At 46.8% G+C, this 19,432-nt stretch overlaps 1 pseudogene; it reads left to right on the top strand.

Annotated features, from left to right (window-relative positions):
* Window positions 1–5,802: 5,802 nt before the first annotated feature.
* Window positions 5,803–6,661, top strand: LOC100343375 (signal peptidase complex catalytic subunit SEC11A-like; annotated as a pseudogene).
* The last annotated feature ends 12,771 nt before the right edge of the window (window positions 6,662–19,432 follow it).

The following is a 19,432-nucleotide window of genomic DNA, read 5'->3' as shown; positions in this document are numbered from 1 at the left end:
TTATAAATCCATAATTCCCAAATATGAAATATAAATATTTCTCTTTTAAAATATTTATTTATTTGAAAAACAGAGTTACAGAGAGAGGCAGAGAGAGAGGTCTTCCATCCCCTGATTTACTCCCCAAATGGCTCGACAGCCAGAGCTGTGCTGATCCGAAGCCAGATGCCAGAAGCCAGGAATTTCTTCCGGGTCTCCCACATGGGTGCAAGGCCCCAAGGACTTGGGCCATCTTCTACTGCTTTCCTAGGCCACAGCAGAGAGCTGAATCAGAAGTGGAGCAGCCGGGACTTGAACTGGCACCAATATGGGATGCCAGCAATGCAGGTGGAAGCTTTACCCACTATGTCACAGAGCTGGCCCCTATCTTTTTAATTATATGTATATATAAGTAGATAGATAATTTGTCAAAGTAGAGTTGGAAATTTACGAGTAATTTAAAAACTAGGAAAACCAAGTTTTTTAGATTATGCATTTTCTTCTATGTTTTGCAGTAAATTTTGTAAGAGTCCTTATATAGGTCCAGCAAAATTTTATTGAAATTATTCATAGGTACTTAGTAAATTTTTTTCTGTTGTAGCTCCTGATTATAACCAAAATATAAGGAAATTACTGATTTATTATGCACTCATTTTATATAACTCTTATTAGTTGAATATAATTTTTTAATTCAGTTAGATTTTCCAGATAAACAATTATGTCACCTACTTAATGACAATTTTATTCTTTCCAATAAACATACCTGGTTTATTTTTCTTATTTTATTGCATTGGCTAGGATTGCTAATACAATGGCAAATTATGGAAGGGTTGGAGATAAACTTTGTCTATCCTGGATATTACTGATGTTTTTAGTATCTCATTATTAGTTTGAACCTTGGTGTCAGCTATATTAATAAAAATTTCCCTTAGGTTAGTAAGAATGTTGATCACAAACACCTGTTGACTTGTATAAAATATATTTTAACACATATTAGGTGATCATAGAGCTTGTCTCCTCTTTCTACAGTGATGCTTGATTATATTAATACATTTAATAATGTTGTGCTATCCTTGCCTTTCTATAATAAACCCAACATGGTTAATCAGTTGTTCATTTATTTGCTCATTACAAAGTTATTGCATACTGACCTTACTGGGACACTGCGATAAACAAAGCTAGGTGTGTGCCCTTGTGGAATTTACATTCCAATGAGGAAGATGGAGGTTGTGCCATAATTATTTCTTCTTAATTCTGTTTTTACAGGTGAATTTGATTGCTTGACACCCATCATTTACTTCCTTCCTGTTGTGTGCTTTCTTGTCCTGAACTTAAGTTCTTTGGTGTTCAGTGAGTCATTCCTGAAGGCCCTTCTTGGAAGTTGCTTTCCAGCTTTTCCAGTCATTTTTCAGACTCCAAATTCCCTTTTGCTACATTTCTTTCTGCCTCTGGTGTTCGGAAGAGTTTCTGCTTCTTGCACCAAACCCCAATAAGCATATATAGTTATATATATATGTATATGTGTGTGTGTGTGTATGAGAGAGATGGTAAAATAATTTCTGTAAAAATACTTTCTATAATTACATTCAGATCTCTTTTAAATAGCATGGAATCTATATTCTTTTTTTTTTTTTTTTTTGACAGGCAGAGTGTACAGTGAGAGAGAGGGACAGAGAGAAAGGTCTTCCTTTGCTGTTGGTTCACCCTCCAATGGCCGCCGCGGCCAGCGTGCTGCGCTGATCTGAAGGCAGGAGCCAGGTGCTTCTCCTGGTCTCCCATGGGGTGCAGGGCCCAAGCACTTGGGCCATCCTCCACTGCACTCCCTGGCCACAGCAGAGAGCTGGCCTGGAAGAGGGGCAAGCGGGACAGAATCCGGCGCCCCGAGCGGGACTAGAACCCAGTGTGCCGGCGCCGCAAGGCGGAGGATTAGCCTAGTGAGCCACGGTGCCGGCTTCGGAATCTATATTCTATAAATTTTTTAAAAAGATTTATTTATTTGAAAGTCCGAGTTACACAGAGAGAGCAGAGACAGAGAAAGAGAGGTCTTTCATCTGATGGTTCACTCCCCAGTTGGCCACAAGGGCCAGAGCTGCACCGAACTAAAGCCAGGAGCGAGGAGCCTCTCCTGGGTCCCCCATGTGGGTGCAGGGGCCCAAGGACTTGGGCCATCTTCTACTGCTCTCCCAGGCCATAGCAGAGAGCTGGATTGGAAGTGGAGCAGCCAGGCCTCAAACCAGCGCCCATATGGGATGCCGGCACTTCAGGCCAGAACATTAACCTGCTATGCCACAGCACCAGCCCCATATTCTATAAATTAATAGCACTTACCATAAGGCATGGAAGCTTTGCAAAGTTATCTAATTTATTTGGTGATGATTGCTTAAACCAGGTTTTCTTATCTCTTGTCAAATATATTTGGGTAATTCTTACTCTCATAAAAATGATCTGTATCATTGGTATTTTAAAATAAGTTATCATAGAGCTGTACCATGTTTTCTGCTATAATTTTAATTTTTTATATTTGAAAAAAATATTTTCTCATTTCCACTGTTGAATATTTGCATTTTGTGTTTATTTTGTTTTTATTCATTAAGACTTTTCCAGCTTATACTCTCATTAACAGCACACTATTTACTGAAACTTCCTAAGTTGGGCCAACCTGATAAGTGTAAAATTAAATCCCTGTGTTATTTTAATGTGTATTTTTTGATGTCTAGTGAGTTGAATGTCTCTTCAAACACTTCCTAGGTTTTTGGACCCACTCCAGTAATTCTTCTTCTTCCACTGGTTTTTCATCCTTGGAGGGTGTTACTGCTGCTGCTGCAGATGACTGACACTGAGTGCCTCATACTGTCGGGTGCTAATCCATTGTCAACCTTAGATGTTAGAAATATGGCCTCTTAGGGGGGCCGGCGCTGTGGTGTAGCGGGTAAAGCTGCCACCTGCAGTGCCAGCATCCCATATGGGTGCCAGTTTGAGTCCTGGCTGCTCCACTTCTGATCCAGCTCTCTGCTATGGCCTGGGAAAGCAGTAGAAGAAGGCCCAAGCCCTTGGGACCTTGTACCCGCGTAGGCAACCCAGAAGAAGCTCCTGGCTCCTGGCTTCTGATCGGTGCAGCTCTGGCAATTGTGGCCAACTGGGGAGTGAACCATCGGATGGAAGACCTCTCTCTCTCTCTCTCTCTCTCTCTCTCTCTCTCTCTCTCTTTCTGCCTCTCCTTCTCTCTCTGTGTAACTCTGACTTTCAAATAAACAAATAAATCTTTAAAGAAAGAAAGAAATACGGCCTCTTGTCTGTCAGTTTCTCCATGACTGTCAGTGGTGATTAGAAATGCTTCATTTTTGTTTAAGCAAATTCACCCATTTTTTTGCTTTGGGGTCTTTTTAAGAAGTCTTTTTGAAACTCAAGATCTCAGACAAATTCCCCTACACACTATTATTACACTTTTGTCTTTTCACGCTCAGGTGCTTAATCTCACTTGGGTTTAATCTGTGATGTGATCTAAAATAGTGGTCCAGATTTTATTTTCTCCAGTGAGTGAGCTGATCTAACGATCACTTCATCAAATATCTTGTAACATGTTGAGAAAGCAAACTGTCCCTAAAAGGGTTTGGGACAGACCTTTACTTATGTATTAGTAGATGTAGTTTACAGTTCCTCCTGCGAAATAATTAGCATTCTTGCATGAGTTGCTTTTGCTTTGTTTTGCTTTGTTTTGTTTTGTTTTTGGTAGACCGCACTGAGATTAGGAATGCCTTCTGAGAAGTTATTGGTAGCATGCAATCTGATCATATGAACTGGCGCCCTCTTCCTACATTTATCTGTAAACTTCTTCTCTTCCAGTCTTCTAAGTGGACTCTCTCCCCCATGGCAACTTTGAAGTAAAATTTTGGCACAGCTGTATAATCATTCTGTCAGAAAGTTGCTTTAACAGCAGCCTATACAGTTTTCAGTTCTTCATTGAGATAACATTTCTCAGTTGACCAAAATACCTTTTAAGATAATTTTTGTGAAATGATAGGTGGATAGTCTCATTTATTACAAAATCACTGCTTCCATCCTAGCTCTTTTTGCTAACAATCCCCAAGAACTGTTCAGAATCCTTTTGCCAATTGTTTAAGTGTCAGCACCCGGTGTTCACTCTTATTAAGATGACGGTTGTTTGAAAGTGTTATTTTCTGAGTAATTCTACGCTAGTTCATCAGATTGGTCTCCTTCTTGTAAGCTGTGAGTCCTCTTACTGTGTCCAGAGTTTGCTCTTCCTACAGAGGGGAGTCAACATGGAAACTCAGAGCAGCTACTTGATATCTCAGTGCTTCACTGACTTCATCTATAAAACACGATGATGACCCATTGTAGCAACTTCTGTTATGTTTCCAGGTAACAAGAGTGGAGGTAGAGGCTTGAGTAGATTTTTGTTGAGATCCTCCAGGCCTCGTGAAGAAAGGAGGTAAACATTTAGAATTATTATACACTTTGCTTTTCTAGAGGTAAGCTCCCCTGGTCTATGGAGATTAGGAAAGCAGCTGCAGCCGGAGGTGGCCACACTACAGTGCTTCATCTGCGTATCTGACGGTCTCCTTTTCATGTTTACTGGGCCAGTCTCCACAGTGCTCACTCTGTTTCAGAAGAATCCCCAAAGTGGTGACTAATGCTAATGTTGGAGCAGTCCCCTCACTCAGAATCCCTGCACCCAGTGGCTGGCTCAGAGACCCAGGTGGAACTGAAAGCTACCCACACCATCACCAGTCCTGCCTGCTCCAAATTAGGGCATGCTGGTGGGGTGACTTCCACTGGTCCCTAGGTAGTTTTTCATCTGTAGAAAATACATGAAAAGAATGCCAAGGAAACACCTGTCTAGGCAAACCCTACTCTTCAATCCAATTGCACCTGTAATATGTCTTAGAGAAATTTCTTGAAGTTTATTGTATGAGAATGGAACCTTTCTCTGGTTCCCAGAAATAATAGGGTTTTTTTCTACTATAATATTCTTTTGGCAATTTCAATGGGAATTTGGAGCATGGGCTCAGAGGATTGGAATCTCATATTTAATTCTATATTCCCAGCACCTAGTAAAAAAATGTAATAAGTATAAAAAATGTCTATGTGATAAATTAGTAGAATGATCATATAATTTGTAGTCTAAATCAGGACCCTTTTGAAAATGAAAGGGGATACCAGCCAGATGAGTCACATTATTAACATGGATATAAAATAGGACTGTCCACAGGAAACTAAAATATATGATTGCCCTATGCATAAGGGAAATGGAAAATAAAAAATACCAAGAAGGAGAAGCGGTAAGGCGGGAAAATGATGGAGAAAATAATGTGCCTAGATGCCTTGGAAAACCAACTCCAAGGTACGGATTGAACGCAAGAAGTTTACTAAGCACCATTGTTATCCTCAGTAAATAAGATGGAGTGAGAGAGGTAAGACTGGGCAGGAGCAGTTAACTGTGATGGGCCAGAGGAAACTGAAAATGCAATGGCCCTTCAGCAATATCCTGAATCAAAGCAAGGAGCCCAGGCCTCTGTGTTCCTACATCCAGAGGCCATGGAACCCTGGGTCGCCGCCTGCGTGAGGGGACACCGGGGCTGAGTGCTGGAGGTGCGCAGGCCCGGGACAGAGCAGGAAGGTCCACTACAGCAAGGCCAGGCCCGGGACCTGACCAGGCAGCTTGTGAGTCCCGTTGTCCCGTTTTAGAAGCGGAAGAGCAAGTGCCCCGGGGTCTTGTCCAGTGTGAGCCTGGCCAGAGCTCCAGCCGTTCTGCCCCCTGGTTGCTTCGCGCTGTCTCTCCTGCTGGTGCCCCGCTAGCTGTCTCTAGACTTTCTGGACGAAGTGCAGTAAATGAACAAGAGGTAGCTCTATTATCAAGTCCTAAATTTTGGAATGATTGTCTCCTCGGCACTAACGATCTGGAAGGGATTGATGCCATAACTGGAACTGAATGTCCAATTGTAGCGGTGCTCAGCGGCAACCTGGAACCTGCATTTCATAGAGGTCTTCTCTAACAAATCAGGGTGAAGATCCCATACAAATGGGAGAAATTGTTGTTTTTAGGATGGAAGAGAGATTCCTGTAGTTCATGGAGTCTTAAAGATCCATGAAAAACAAAATGGGCAGCCGGCACCGCGGCTCACTAGGCTAATCCTCCGCCTTGCGGTGCCGCCACACCGGGTTCCAGTCCCGGTCGGGGCGCCGGATTCTGTCCCGGTTGCCCCTCTTCCAGGCCAGCTCTCTGCTGTGGCCAGGGAGTGCAGTGGAGGATGGCCCAAGTGCTTGGGCCCTGCACCCCATGGGAGACCAGGAAAAGCACCTGGCTCCTGCCATCGGATCAGCGCGGTGCGCCGGCTGCAGCACGCCGGCCGCGGCGGCCATTGGAGGGTGAACCAACAGAAAAGGAAGACCTTTCTCTCTCTCTCTCTCTCACTGTCCACTCTGCCTGTCAAAAAAAAAAAAAGGCAAAATATTAAGTTTTTGACCAAAGGAGATAATAATGCAGTAGATGACTGAGGTCTCAAACAAGGACAATATTGGCTGGAGAAAAAAGATGTGGTGGGGAGAGCACGGGGGCTTGTTCCTTATTGGAGTTGTGACGATTCTCATGAATGACTATCCTGAACTTTAGTATGCGGTGCTCTTCTTGCTGGGATTATTTGTGTTGGTTCATCAGGAGTAAGAAGCCTGTTTTGCTGCCTCTGGGAAGAAGCTGTACTTTCTGTTACTGAATGTTTGGAGTAGATTCTGGTCTGTAATTGGTGGAGTGGAGAACACAGGTGTTGGCGCTTCTTGGTACCACTGGTTTGCATTAGTTCATGTTTCCATGCCAGAGTATGTGTGGGTGGGTGCGTGTACATCGCAGGGGGCACTCCAGGGGACTTTTTTTTTTTTTTTTTTGACAGGTAGAACTATAGACCGTGAGAGAGAGACAGAGAGAAAGGTCTTCCTTCCATTGTTTCACGACCTAAATGGCCACCACGGCCGGTGCTGCGCCGATCTGAAGCCAGGAGCCAGGTGCTTCCTCCTGGTCTCCCACGTGGATGCAGGGGCCCAAGCACTTGGGCCATCCTCCACTGCATTCCCAGGCCATAGCAGAGAGCTGGACTGGAAGAGGAGCAACCAGGACTAGAACTCGGAGCTCATATGGGATGCCAGCACCGCAGGCAGAGGATTAACCAAGTGAGCCAAGGCGCTGGCCCTTGAGGGGACTTTCAATCACAGGATTTCCTATGTTGTCATTGTCACACTTTCACATTTTTGTACATCAGTGAACTTTTTATATTAAAAGGTTGAGAAAAAGAAAAAAGCAGTAGCCATGGATGTGCACTGACTGTGAGCAGGTGGCCTTGCATTGGGTGAAACAGCTTTTTTCCCTGAAGGTCAGACCTGTAGAGGGATGCATCTATGGACCTTCAACAGTCAACAGTAGCTGGAGGAAAGAGTTTTCAGGCCCCAAGAGGAACAGAGCTCACCACAATGTCCACTACAGGCTGTCTCCTGTGCTGCCCAATCCTTTCCTTCATAGAGTAGGTTTACCACACCTGGAAAGCTCCTATAGGATTCTCAGTTTTCTTTTTTGAAAGAAACTCACAAAGAGGCTGAATGAGGCCAACTATAGCCCCTGCCACTAGTGCCGGTCTCAAGACCACACCTGTACTCACCAACTCCCTCCTCTACGTTCTAGATCCCTGCCCCTCAAATAGCACTTCTGCCTGTCAGGGTGGCTCATCTGGTGTGTGGCCCAGGGTGTCATTCGTGAGATTGAGACTCTGTGGCCATGCTCTCAGGCTGTGACTTGTGACCTTTTCTACTTGCCATCAGAATCATCAGAGAAGACCAAGAGATTATCCCACTGCACACCTGGGAGCCAAACATATTCCTCCTGCACACATTATGCACCAGTAGCCCCACCTGCTCCTAGTGATCACAGTCCACACCCTGGCTGGGAGGTGACTCAGTTCTCTGGCTGCCAGTCTCTTAGCTTAAAGGGCCCCAAATGTTCTAGCAGTAGCCACCGCTGAAAGCTTAAAGTTACTTGTGCCATGTGCCCTGGTGGATATATTCTCCCTCTAGAAACCAAGACCTCTAGGCCCACCCCAAAATCACAGAGAAAAGAAGCTTAAGTTGTTAAGTCACTGGGTCACTGGGAAGGAAGAGAATGGGGCCACGCTTACCCCGTTTCTCAGCCTTACTCGTCTGTATTTGGGAACACAGCACCACAAAATGGCCATTGATTTGGGGGTATTCTGGGTGCTGGAAGATGGCACCCCATCCTCACAAGCTATCATATCGAAGTGTCAGTCAGCAACTCCTAGGTAGTGGAATATAAGGTAGGACGAGTGGGTTCCATGCTCATGTACCCACTGCCATATGTGCCTCTTTGGAAAACAGGTCCCTGGTCTGATGTGTTTTGCAGGGTTCCCTGTTGATGGATCAGTACTCTGTTAACAGAGTTGTTCTGGTTCTAGAACTGCAGAGAGGAAAGAAACATCCGTACCCCAGTCGTGTGTCCTGATGTATCACTGGCCATTTTCCACCGCGTTACACCTAGGTCTGTTGCAGAGGCTCAGTGCTGGGCTCTGCTGGCAGGTTGAACAGCTGGCAGCAGCAGCAGCTAAGGTCATTGCTTATGAGTGGACACCCTCATTGTTGAGCCCATGAATCTCTGCTGCTGTGGCCACAGTCTTCTCACATCCACACATCAGCACTGTGGTGGCTGAATCCCGAGGCTGGCTGAGTCATTCTTTAGGCTTGGTTGTTGCCTGCCTCTTTCCTGGTAGGTGCTCTTTCTGGTGTGTGTTCATGTGTGATTCACTTCATACTCACTCCCGTGGGCTCCACCATATGACTCTTTCCTTCCCAGTGCTCTCTGTTCCCAATCTTTCCCTCTTATCAAGTGCATGTACAGTCTTTTATGTACACACAATGGACACTCAAGTGCATTGCATGAAGTTATTTCCCACTGAGAGAATTTCCCCTGCCAGTCACTCCACGACACCCCTCAGGTCAGGCAGTAGTGAGGTGTTACTGACTTGCACCGCATGCCATACTGACCCATCTGTGACCCACACCTGTGCTTTTTCCTTCCTCATCAACTAGATGTAAAAAGCCCCTAATGCCACGCAGCCAGAGGAGTGAGCTCAGGGAGAGGCACCGGTACAGAACTAGTAGTGGGCTTAATGGAGGTAGGGGGGCTATCGGCACATAAAGCTTTCTGACATTCTCAGGCCTTGCTGTGTTCAACCTCACTTCCATCTCACAATATATTGCTGCTGGGCCTTCCAGATCTATGACTTGTTGGTTCTGACAGAATCTAGCTCATAATAGGCAGGTCTGACTGCATGATCACTTTCAAAAATATTTGTTTATTGGAGAGGCAGAGTTATACAGGGAGACAGAGGCAGAGAGGGAGGTAGGAGGCAGAGTGGAAGGGAGGCACACTGGTCCATCTGCTGGTTCACTCCCAAATGCCCACAACAGCTGGGGGAGGGCCAGGCTGAAGCCAGGAGCCAGGAACACTCTGGATATATCCAGATCTCCCACATGGGTATCAGGAACTCAAATCCTTGGGCCAAACTCTACAGCCTCCCAGGTGTACAACCAGGAACCTGGATTGGAGGCAGAGGTGGGACTTGATCCCAGGCACCACAATGCCCCTCCCTGCATGTTCCCTTGATGTCTCATGATAAGTTGCACCATGTCTCTGGAGCCTGGAAGCACTCTAGGAGTTGTTTTCAAAACGTAACTGTCCACTGTAGATGGATCTTACTCCAGAACTCTAGTGTTCTATGCTGTGATTCTCCTACAGGAGTTTCCATAAACTCCATGTGGGATCTCTTGACACACAGATACCTCTAATTCTAGGTGGTCTGTTGGATCATAAAACCCAGGTATCAGCACTCCTTGACCCTCATCCTGCACCCACCATAGAGCTCTTTCCTGCTCCAGACACCACCAGAGTTGGCAGCCCGTGGGAAAGCAGTATTCTCCTTGTGGCACAGCAGCATTCCCCAATGTGTTGCCTCCTGAACCTGAGGCCCCCAGGTGTTTTCCTTCCTTCTTAGTGGTGGGAGGTGCAAGATGCAAGAATCTGTCCTTTCCCTTGGAGACATCCCATCATGCCCCACACACTGGGCGCTTAGCACTGCACTGCTGGAGCAGGCCACCAAATCTTCACCAGGTTTTCTCCCACCCTCTGGAGTCTTACTAAGGCCTTCATCTTACTTGTCACCTCTTCATTATTGAGTCAGTTTAATGTGATGTCATCAATAATATAGCTGGTGAAGATGTCTAGGTTGTCCAGGTCCCTTCAGCCTGCATTATGACAGAGGGTGAGAAATTATGCATAGCCCTGGGACGGTACTATAAATGTACATGTTGTTTGTCTCACATGAACACGAACTGTCTCTGACCTTTCTTTCTAATGGGCATTGGAAAAGAAAGCAGTCACCAGTTTGATGGCTACATACCACAGTTGGAACTATCTTAAATTGCTCTACCAGATACCACAGCCAGTGCAGTAGCTAGAATTGGTGCTCCTGTTTGTGCTGTTTATGAATGACTGTTGTCATCCTAATCTGGCTATTGTAGGAGCTGGGTTGATGTGATTAAATAGGCATATAATCAAGGCCACCATGAGTTGTCCTTTGGTCTTTAAAGATTTTATTGATCTCTTAAAGATGCTGTTAATCTCTTCTCCTGCCCCTAGAAACTGATATAAGTTTTTGCTTTCTTGGCCAAGGGAAAGGGGGAGATTTCAGAGGCTGCCATGTATTTGGCCTTTCTCACGGCCATACCTCTCAGCCACAAGACAAGGAATCTATGTCGGCATTCCTCTACCTCTCAGATATGTCCATTCAGGGACAAGGGACACAACACCAGGTGGATGATTGGTTCAGGGGCCATGAAGAACAAACCTAGGACAGAACTCCATCTACCAGGCTTCCATATGCTGTCTAACAGGGGGAGCCATGATGACACTTGGGGGCGCAGGCATCCATGTCAACTTGCAGCTGGAATCCAACAGTCCTCTAAAGGTCACATTTTCCCGTGGAGCAATTAAATAAATAGCCATAGCTCTTTTTAGAGAAGGGCTTTGTCAATGACCACACATTTGCCACAGTGCTGTGGGATCTGTTCTTCTGAGGACACTGCCTCTACACAACCAGGAGGTTCTAGGTCTGAAAACTGGCTCAGACCCAGAAGCTGCACAAGAGGTCATGACTATCCAGATGGCTGCTCTCATCTTCTGGGTCACCTCTCCTTGATCTTCATTAATCCTATTGGTCAAGCAATACCCTTGCTGGCTGCTCCTCTGTCTTGACCCTGGGGATGTGGGCTGGGATTTCAGGGCTGATGAAGGAAAAGATAGGACCACAGGATGCAAAAGGAGTCCTGCACAAGATGAGGAATAAGTGGGCATGACCCAGAAGGGGATGAAGGCAAGGCACTCCTGGGGGAGAGGAGAACTGGGGAGGAGCCGGAGAAGGATTTGAGCTCTCCAAAGGGCAACAGTGGTCGGGGTCTTCTATAGCCTCAGAACTTGTCTTGTCTGTGGCTGGCAAAGGTTGGATGCAAACGTTTTGCAGGAGAGGCAAAGTAAGCAGTGACTGCATAAGGATGTATGTATTTGGGTTGTATTTAAAGCAACTGGATATTTTAAATTTGAATTTTTAAAATTTGACTCTAGCAGGCTTTTGAGATAATTGCTCAAGGCTGCTGTGGAGATGTAGCCAACAGAGGGACAATATGCGGGGGACCTTCTTTAGCTCGTGTATATGACAATTGTCCTGTGTTGTCTCTCAACCTCCCTCATCAACTGGCTGCCACTCTGATTTGCGCTCATTATGATAATTTCCCGCACCTTGTCTCTGATGTCAGTGCCTCCACTTGGCCTCTGGGCTTTAGGAAATCCCTCATTCCCATTGTTTTGGAAGCCCCATCACCTAGCAATATCTCTGGCCTTCTGCCCTGGTCCACAGAGGTCAGCGCCTCCACATTCCTCAGTGACGCTGGTGCCCCTCTTGCCAACTTGTTTCCCATTGCTTTGATGAGCAGAATGGGGTTCTCCTGCAGAACATAATTGGTTGCTGAGTTAGGTAGCATGCACATTTCACTGAAGCCTGTGAAACCTTCTTCCTCTGTCTTTCATGGCAAGTCTGGTCCTTCCAGTTTCTGCAGTGTCAGCCATCACTTTATGCTTCCTCAAATCAACTTAAGTGTGTCAGCGACATCTCCCAGGATCCCAGCATCCAGGCGTTCCAGAGACTTGGCAAGGTTATTAAACACTACAGTGTGCTCCAAGAGCTATACTCTCCTTTACCTAGCTTTGGGCTCTGTCCCCTCGATCCAGTACCCTCATGATTCATCCCCCCATAAACTCCTCTGGCTCTTGTTAGCACACATTGGCTGAGTCCTTCAGCTCCTTCAGGGAATAGTACTTTTCCTCTCTCAGTAGGCCCAGCATGTCCCTGGCCAGGCTCTATTGGAACCTGACTTCAGATTGTCTGATGGCAAGCACTGGTGACAGGCTTAGTTACTGGGAGGAGTGTGGGCTGTCTGTGTCTTGTTGTCACACAAGTGGGAAGTGTGAGTCTTTTTTCTTTTTTGGGTTTATTGATTTATTTGAAAGGCAGAGTTACAGAGAGGCAGAGGCAGAATCAAAGAGAGAGAGAAGCCTTCCATCCACTGGTTCACTCCCCAAATGGCCACAATATCCAGGGCTGGGCCAGACCAAAGCCAAGAGCAAGGAGCTTCATCCAGATCTCCCACGCGGGTGCAGGGGCCCAAGGACTTTATCAAATGGCCGCATTTCCCAGGCCATTAGCAGGGAGCTGGATTGGAAGTGGAGCAGCCAGGACTTGAACCAGTGCCCATATGGGATGCTGGCACTGCAGGCAGCGGCTTACCCTGCTGCACCATAGCGCCATCCCCTGAAAGTGTGAGTCTTCAACAGGGGGGAGTAGGTTACTTCTTTAGGCCCGAATGTTCAGGAGCTCTGAACAGTCAGGACACTGAATGTAAACATCACCATCTCATCTGTGAGGATCCATTCCTTCCCAGTCAGGGCTCTGGACATCTGGAGCTGTGTTCCTCATAATTCCATTCTAGGCTGATCTTTGGCCTTTTCCATCCCTGATCTGAGATCAGGAGTGTCTCTTCCACACTGCCAGGGAGGCCCCCTGCTTCTACATGAAGCCTCTAGCTGGTGATTCATCTCCCTCAGCCTTGCCTGCTCTTCTCTGAGGCACCAGTGACCATCAAGAACAGTGATCCAACTACTATTGTATCATTATTACTACTCGGGCTGCTTTAGACTGCATATTTGTGCCCACCCCTTCCCCAGATGCATAAGTTGAAGCATTAACCCCCAAGGTGAGAGTATTTAGATTCAGATGAGGTTATGAAGGTGGAGTTCTTTTTTAAATATTTATTTATTTAATTGAAAGTCAGAGCTACACAAAGAGAGAAGGAGAGACAGAGAGACAGAGACAGAGAGAGAGAGAGAGGTCCTCCATCCTTCAGTTCCCTCCACAGTTGGCCACAACAACTGGTGCTGTGCCCATCTGAAGCCAGGAGCTTCTTCCAGGTCTCCCACATGGGTGCAGGGGTCCAAGGACTTGGGCCATCTTCCACTGCTTTCCCAGGCCACAGCAGAGAGCTGGATGGGAAGTGGAGCAGCAAGGACTTGAACCGGCACCCACATTGGACGCCAGCACTGCAGGTGGTGGCCTTACCTGCTACACCACAGTGCCAGCCCTGGGTGGGGTCCTTGTGGTGGGATTAGTGTCCTCATAAGAAGAAAACCCTCAGATGTGAGGGCGATCTGGCTGCAACATCCGTCACCCCACTGATCCCCAGGGTTAACCTATGTGCGTGCCTCCCCAAGCTGAGCACTCTGTCAAAGAGGACGACCTTCCCTGACAGAGGAAGACTGGTCCTCGGTCAAGGGCAGATGAGCAGCTGCGCTCCCCTGCTAGAACCTCCAAACAAGGTCTCAAGGAAACCGTCGAGTACCTCACTGACTCCACTTCCACCATGCAAGCCCACAGCCAGAAGGCAGCTGTCTGTAAACCAGGAAGAGAGTCCTTACCAGAAACTGACCATGCATGCACCGTCACCTCAGACTTCCAGCCTTGACTGTGAGCAGTAGATAAGCCACCTCATCTATGGTACTTCCTTACAGCAGCACAAGCAGACTACCGCACTGCTTCATGTCAAAGACCCGGATTATGTTACCCACAGGAACAATTTTCTCTTTCCATTTTTAATAAATTTTTTTTTGACAGGCAGAGTGGACAGTGAGAGAGAGAGAGAGACAGAGAGAAAGGTCTTCCTTTGCCGTTGGTTTACCCTCCAATGGCCGCCGCAGCTGGCGCGCTGTGGCTGGCGCACTGCGCTGATCCGATGGCAGGAGCCAGGTACTTACCCTGGTCTCCCATGGGGTGCAGGGCCCAAGCACTTGGGCCATCCTCCACTGCCTTCCCGGGCCACAGCAGAGAGCTGGCCTGAAAGAGGGGCAACCGGGACAGAATCCGGTGCCCCGACCGGGACTAGAACCCGGTGTGCTGGCACCGCAAGGCAGAGGATTAGCCTAGTGAGCCATGGCGCCAGCGATAAAATTTTTAAAAATTGCAGACACAACTGTAGCATGACAGGTTCTCCATCCATCACCTCCCACCCATGCTGTGGTCCTCACTACCACTGTCTAGCAGGTAAACCACCTGCTAAACCCCTAAGGGTCTGCCTCCTAGGACAAATTATGGGGCAGGGTCCTGGACAAAGAGACTCTGAGCTCCTAAGGTCTGTGAGCAAGAGTTGTACTGGGGAGTGCTCTCCAAACCAAAACCTGGGACAGAGCTAGGGAAGTAGAACTGGGCAGCAGACATTGACCTGGGTCAAGGAGTGCTGAAGCTGGGTTGGCCCCTCGAAGAGATCCTGAATCAAAACGAGGGGCCTGGACTTTGCAGTGTTGCACCAATCATTGAGAGATGCAAGTTGCCTCTGGCGAGAGGACACAACCTCGAGCAAGATGACTTCCTATGGGTAGACATAATTCACTGAGAAGAACATAGCTGTGAACCAAGCAGCTAGGAAACAAGCAGCTCAGTGCTCAAAGGTAGCGCACCACGGTATCCACTGTAGCCTAGGTCACAAGCTTCCTTGCAAAGATACTGCAAACTCTTCTGTCCTATTGGGAATTATGAGAGAGAGTGCGCGCGAGAGCGAGCGAGCTGTCTTCTACTGGTTCACTCCCCAAATGTCCACAACAGCTGAGGCTGCACTGCAGAAGTGAGGACCTGGGAATGCAATCTAAGTCTCAACATGGGGGCAGGGACCCAACTACTTGAGCCATCACCACTGCCTCCATGGGTCTGCATTAGCAGGAAGTTACAATTGGCAGCTGGAGCCAGGAATCAAAACCCAGCACTCTGATGTGGGATGCAGATGTCCTAACTGACATCTAAACTGCTGGACCAAATGCCTGCTGTCTGAGCTAGTTTTTATTTCTAAACATTAATAAGCTTTCAAAACCTTTGCATGTCAAATATTGACTCTAACAAACATTTCTGACACCCTGATTTTAACTGGTCAATAAGAGAACGTTCAGTTAGGTAGTTACCTGTACTGTGGCAGTCCTGTCATTGCAATACCCAGTGTAAATCAAAAGTAAACATAGTTGTTGAAAATTCATAGAATCGGCCAGCGCTGCAGCTCACTAGGCTAATCCTCCACCTGCAGCACCGGTACTCCGGGTTCTAGTTCTGGTTGGGGCGCCGGTTCTGTCCCGGTTGCTCCTCTTCCAGTCCAGCTCTCTGCTGTGGCCCAGGACGGCAGTGGAGGATGGCCCAAGTGCTTGGGCCCTGCACCCGCATGGGAGACCAGGAGGAAGCACCTGGCTCCTGGCTTTGGATCAGCGCAGCCATTTGGGGTGTGAACCAATGGAAGGAAGACCTTTCTCTCTGTCTCTCTCACTGTCTAACTCTGCCTATCAAAAAAAATTCATAGAATCTGCATCTCTGCTTCAAGCCTTTTCCAAAGGCAATGGAGAAAGCCAGTATTTCCTCCAACTGCCCCAGCTGATTTGGTTGAATAATAACCAAAAGCCAAAAGAAACACTATTTTGCTCCAGAATGGATCAGGGAGATTCCCCTCAAGGCAGCCATGCATATAAACCCTGGCCCACAGTCTTGTGTTCCGGATGAAATAAGGAAGTGGCATGGATATATGTTAACCACAATTGGGAAGACTACATAGCACCTGTCCCCAGTTCCTTCTCCCCAGCGTCCTTATAGCAACAGTACAACTGTAGCGCATTCCTGAAACCAGCACAGGCCACACTGTGCTCAGAGCCTTCAGCAAAGTATTTCTTGTGCCCCCTTTGGGTAACAAATGCCCAATTATGGGGATAGAGGTGAGATGATGAAAGTCTCTGTGAGTCATTTAAATAAAGTTTGACGATGACTTTGGTAGTGATAAAGATCAAGATGGCAGTCAGGATGGTAAGAACATCACACCCATGAAGTCACTGTCCTGGACTTAATGCTCGCTATACCTGGTAGCTTTCTTTTCCTCCAATGTTGCTTGTAACACTCCAGCCCTCCCAGATATTACAAATGCTCAAGGAGGAGGGGAAGAGGCTGCAGGGAGGACAAGGCAAACCCATCAAGGTGCATATCCCACTAGCAATGTCATCTTCTCTTATCACAGCAAGCAGAGATCAGCATTTTAATATTTTATACCTATTATGGGTCACTGCTATGTGACAAAGCTTACATCTTCCCCCACCTGATCCACAAGAGGAGAAGGAAGCAGAAGAGAAAAAGTGCACATTGCATGCTAAGGGGCAGTGAGGGGTTAAGCCCCGCTATTCAATATCGTAGCCATCAGCCACATGTGGCTTTGTACACTTGACGTGTGGCTTGTGGAACTGAGAAACTGGATTTTCAATCTCATTTCATTTTATCAATTTAAAGTTAAATAACTACATGTGATGGGACAGCACAAAGTTAAGAGAAATAACAGAACTGGCTAAACAATTCACATTTCTCAGAGATCTTTGCTGAAGAGTCTCTCATTTGAGTCTCGTAACATCATACGTTGGGCAGGATGAGCAGGTGATATTATGCACGTTTTAACCAGACATAAAAAAGATAAAGTGACTCATTTAGAGTCATTAGGTTGTTTATGAGAGACGCATGCCTCCCAGTCCCAGGTTCTGACAACTGGCTCAGAGTTTCTCCATGATTCTGTGCAACAATAATACATAGCAACATAATTAATATGACACACTCCTTGTCATGTGCGGGGAAGCTCCTTACATCTGCTGCTCGGTGCTTGTCAAGAGTTTGCACATCCTAGTGCTCAAAGAAAATGAGCACAGAGATGGCACCTGGGGCCGAGTGGCTGAACTCCACCCCACTGCATGCTATCGGAGACAATCCATCAACACGGCTTGCACTTCATAATTGAGACGAAGATATGATGCCAAGTAATAGGGTAGATATTTAGTTCTGATTGTGTATAAAATTTCCAAATGTTTCATGAAAAACTTGAGCTTGCCTCCTCAGCCATATCTTTTTTATTTATTTATTTATTTATGGGGCTGATGCTGTGGCTCAGCAGGCTAAGCCTCTACCTGCAGCACCAGCATCCCATATGGGTACTGGTTCTTGTCCCAGCTGCTCCTCTTCTGATCTAGCTCTCTGTTACGGCCTGGGAAGGCAGCAGAAGTTGGCCCAATACTTGGACCCCTGTACCATATGGAGACCTGGACGAAGCTCCTGGATTCTGGCTCCTGGCTTTGGATTGGCCCAGCTCTGACCATTGTGGCCATCTGGGGAGTGAAACAACAGATGAAAGACTTCTCTCTCTGTCTCTCCCTCTCCCTGTCTGTAACTCTACTTTTCAAATGAATAAATAAAAAATTTTTTAAGAACATTTATTTATTTACTTTGAAAGGCAGAGTTACAGAGAGAGAGGACAAGACAGAGATCTTCCATCTGCTGGTTCACTCCCCAGAAGGTTAAGTTTTATGTTTCAAATGGCTACACACAATTTCTGACCCAGTCTTTTTTTTAAGGGTGATTGCTTCAATTCTTGTTGTTCACCATTGAAAAGAAATATTGTCCACCCAAACAGTCAATAGAAACTACAACCATCAGAATTGTGCCAAATAGGCAGCAAAAATATCTACAACCACTCAAAAATGTGTGAGTTGAAATTTTAATTTAAATAATTGAAAGATTCTATAAGGTCTTTCTTTGACAAACATAACATTGACACCATATAATGCTAGTATTTTGAACTTAAACATTTTAAAAATTTGTGAAGTAGAGAGGTGAGTATGAAGAGAAAGAGAGAAAGAGAGAGGGAGCGAGCTCCCATCTTCTGAGGCATTCCCCAAATGTCTAAACAGCTGAGGCTGGGCCAGGTCAAAGCCAGGAGCCAGCAACTCAATCTGGGCCTCCCCTCCAAGTACCCAACTATTGAGCCCTCACTGCTGCCTCCCGGGGTCTGCATTAACAGGAAGCTGGGGTCAGGAGCCAGAGCCAAGCACTCAGATGTGGGTCACAGGTGTCTTCACTGCTAGGCCACAAAGGTCCACCCCAAGCCAAACTTTTTTTGTATTCCATATTTTTTTAAGTTTTTTTTTTATTTGACAGGTAGAGTCATAGACAATGAGAGAGAGAGACAGAGAGAAAGGTCTTCCTTCTGTTGGTTCACTCCCCAAATGGCCGCTACAGCTGGCGCACTGCACCGATACGAAGCCAGGAGCCAGGTGCTTCTCCTGGTCTCCCATGCGGGTGCAGGGACCCAAGCACTTGGGCCATCCTCCACTGCCGTCCTGGGCCACAGCAGAGAGCTGGACTGGAAGAGGAGCAACTGGGACTAGAACCTGGCGCCGCAGGCGGAGGATTAACCAAGTGAGCCATAGCGCCGGCCCCTTGTATTCCATATTTAAAGTCATGGGGAAGTTCTAATCTGTGGGATGTACTTTGTTAGAGTGGTCACCTTGCAGCTGGTGCAGGTGACACTGGAAAAGGACACAGCAGCCACAGACAGAAGCCTCTGATCCAGGCAAAGGCAGACATTTCCCTCACTTGAAGCTGGGCACACGAGGAACACTGTGTCCCCCGCCAGGCTACCTGCTGGCCAGCACCTTGAACACCTGCAGCATGAACACCACCACGAGCCCCAGGAGCACCTTGCCTCTGAGTGGCAGGGGAACATTCTGCTGCTGGCTCCCACTGCGGGAGTTCAAACCGTGTGACAGTCCTCAGAACCTTGCAAGGAGTCACTCATCTTTCATCATGCCACATACCTGCAGGTGGGGCTGGCTTCCTGGGCATGCAAAAAATGGCACATGCGCAGAAGGACCCTGCACTTGGCCGAATGCTCTATCATCACTACATGGAAAGTCCTAACAATGTTTTAAGAAGAGATTTCA

This window comes from Oryctolagus cuniculus, chromosome 2 (genome assembly GCF_051225735.1).
Source record: "Oryctolagus cuniculus isolate XC-2025 breed Fujian yellow rabbit chromosome 2, ASM5122573v1, whole genome shotgun sequence".
Lineage (NCBI taxonomy): Eukaryota > Metazoa > Chordata > Mammalia > Lagomorpha > Leporidae > Oryctolagus > Oryctolagus cuniculus.
The sequence above is the reverse complement of the archived record's forward strand: the minus strand, read 5'-3'. Positions and strand labels throughout refer to the sequence as shown.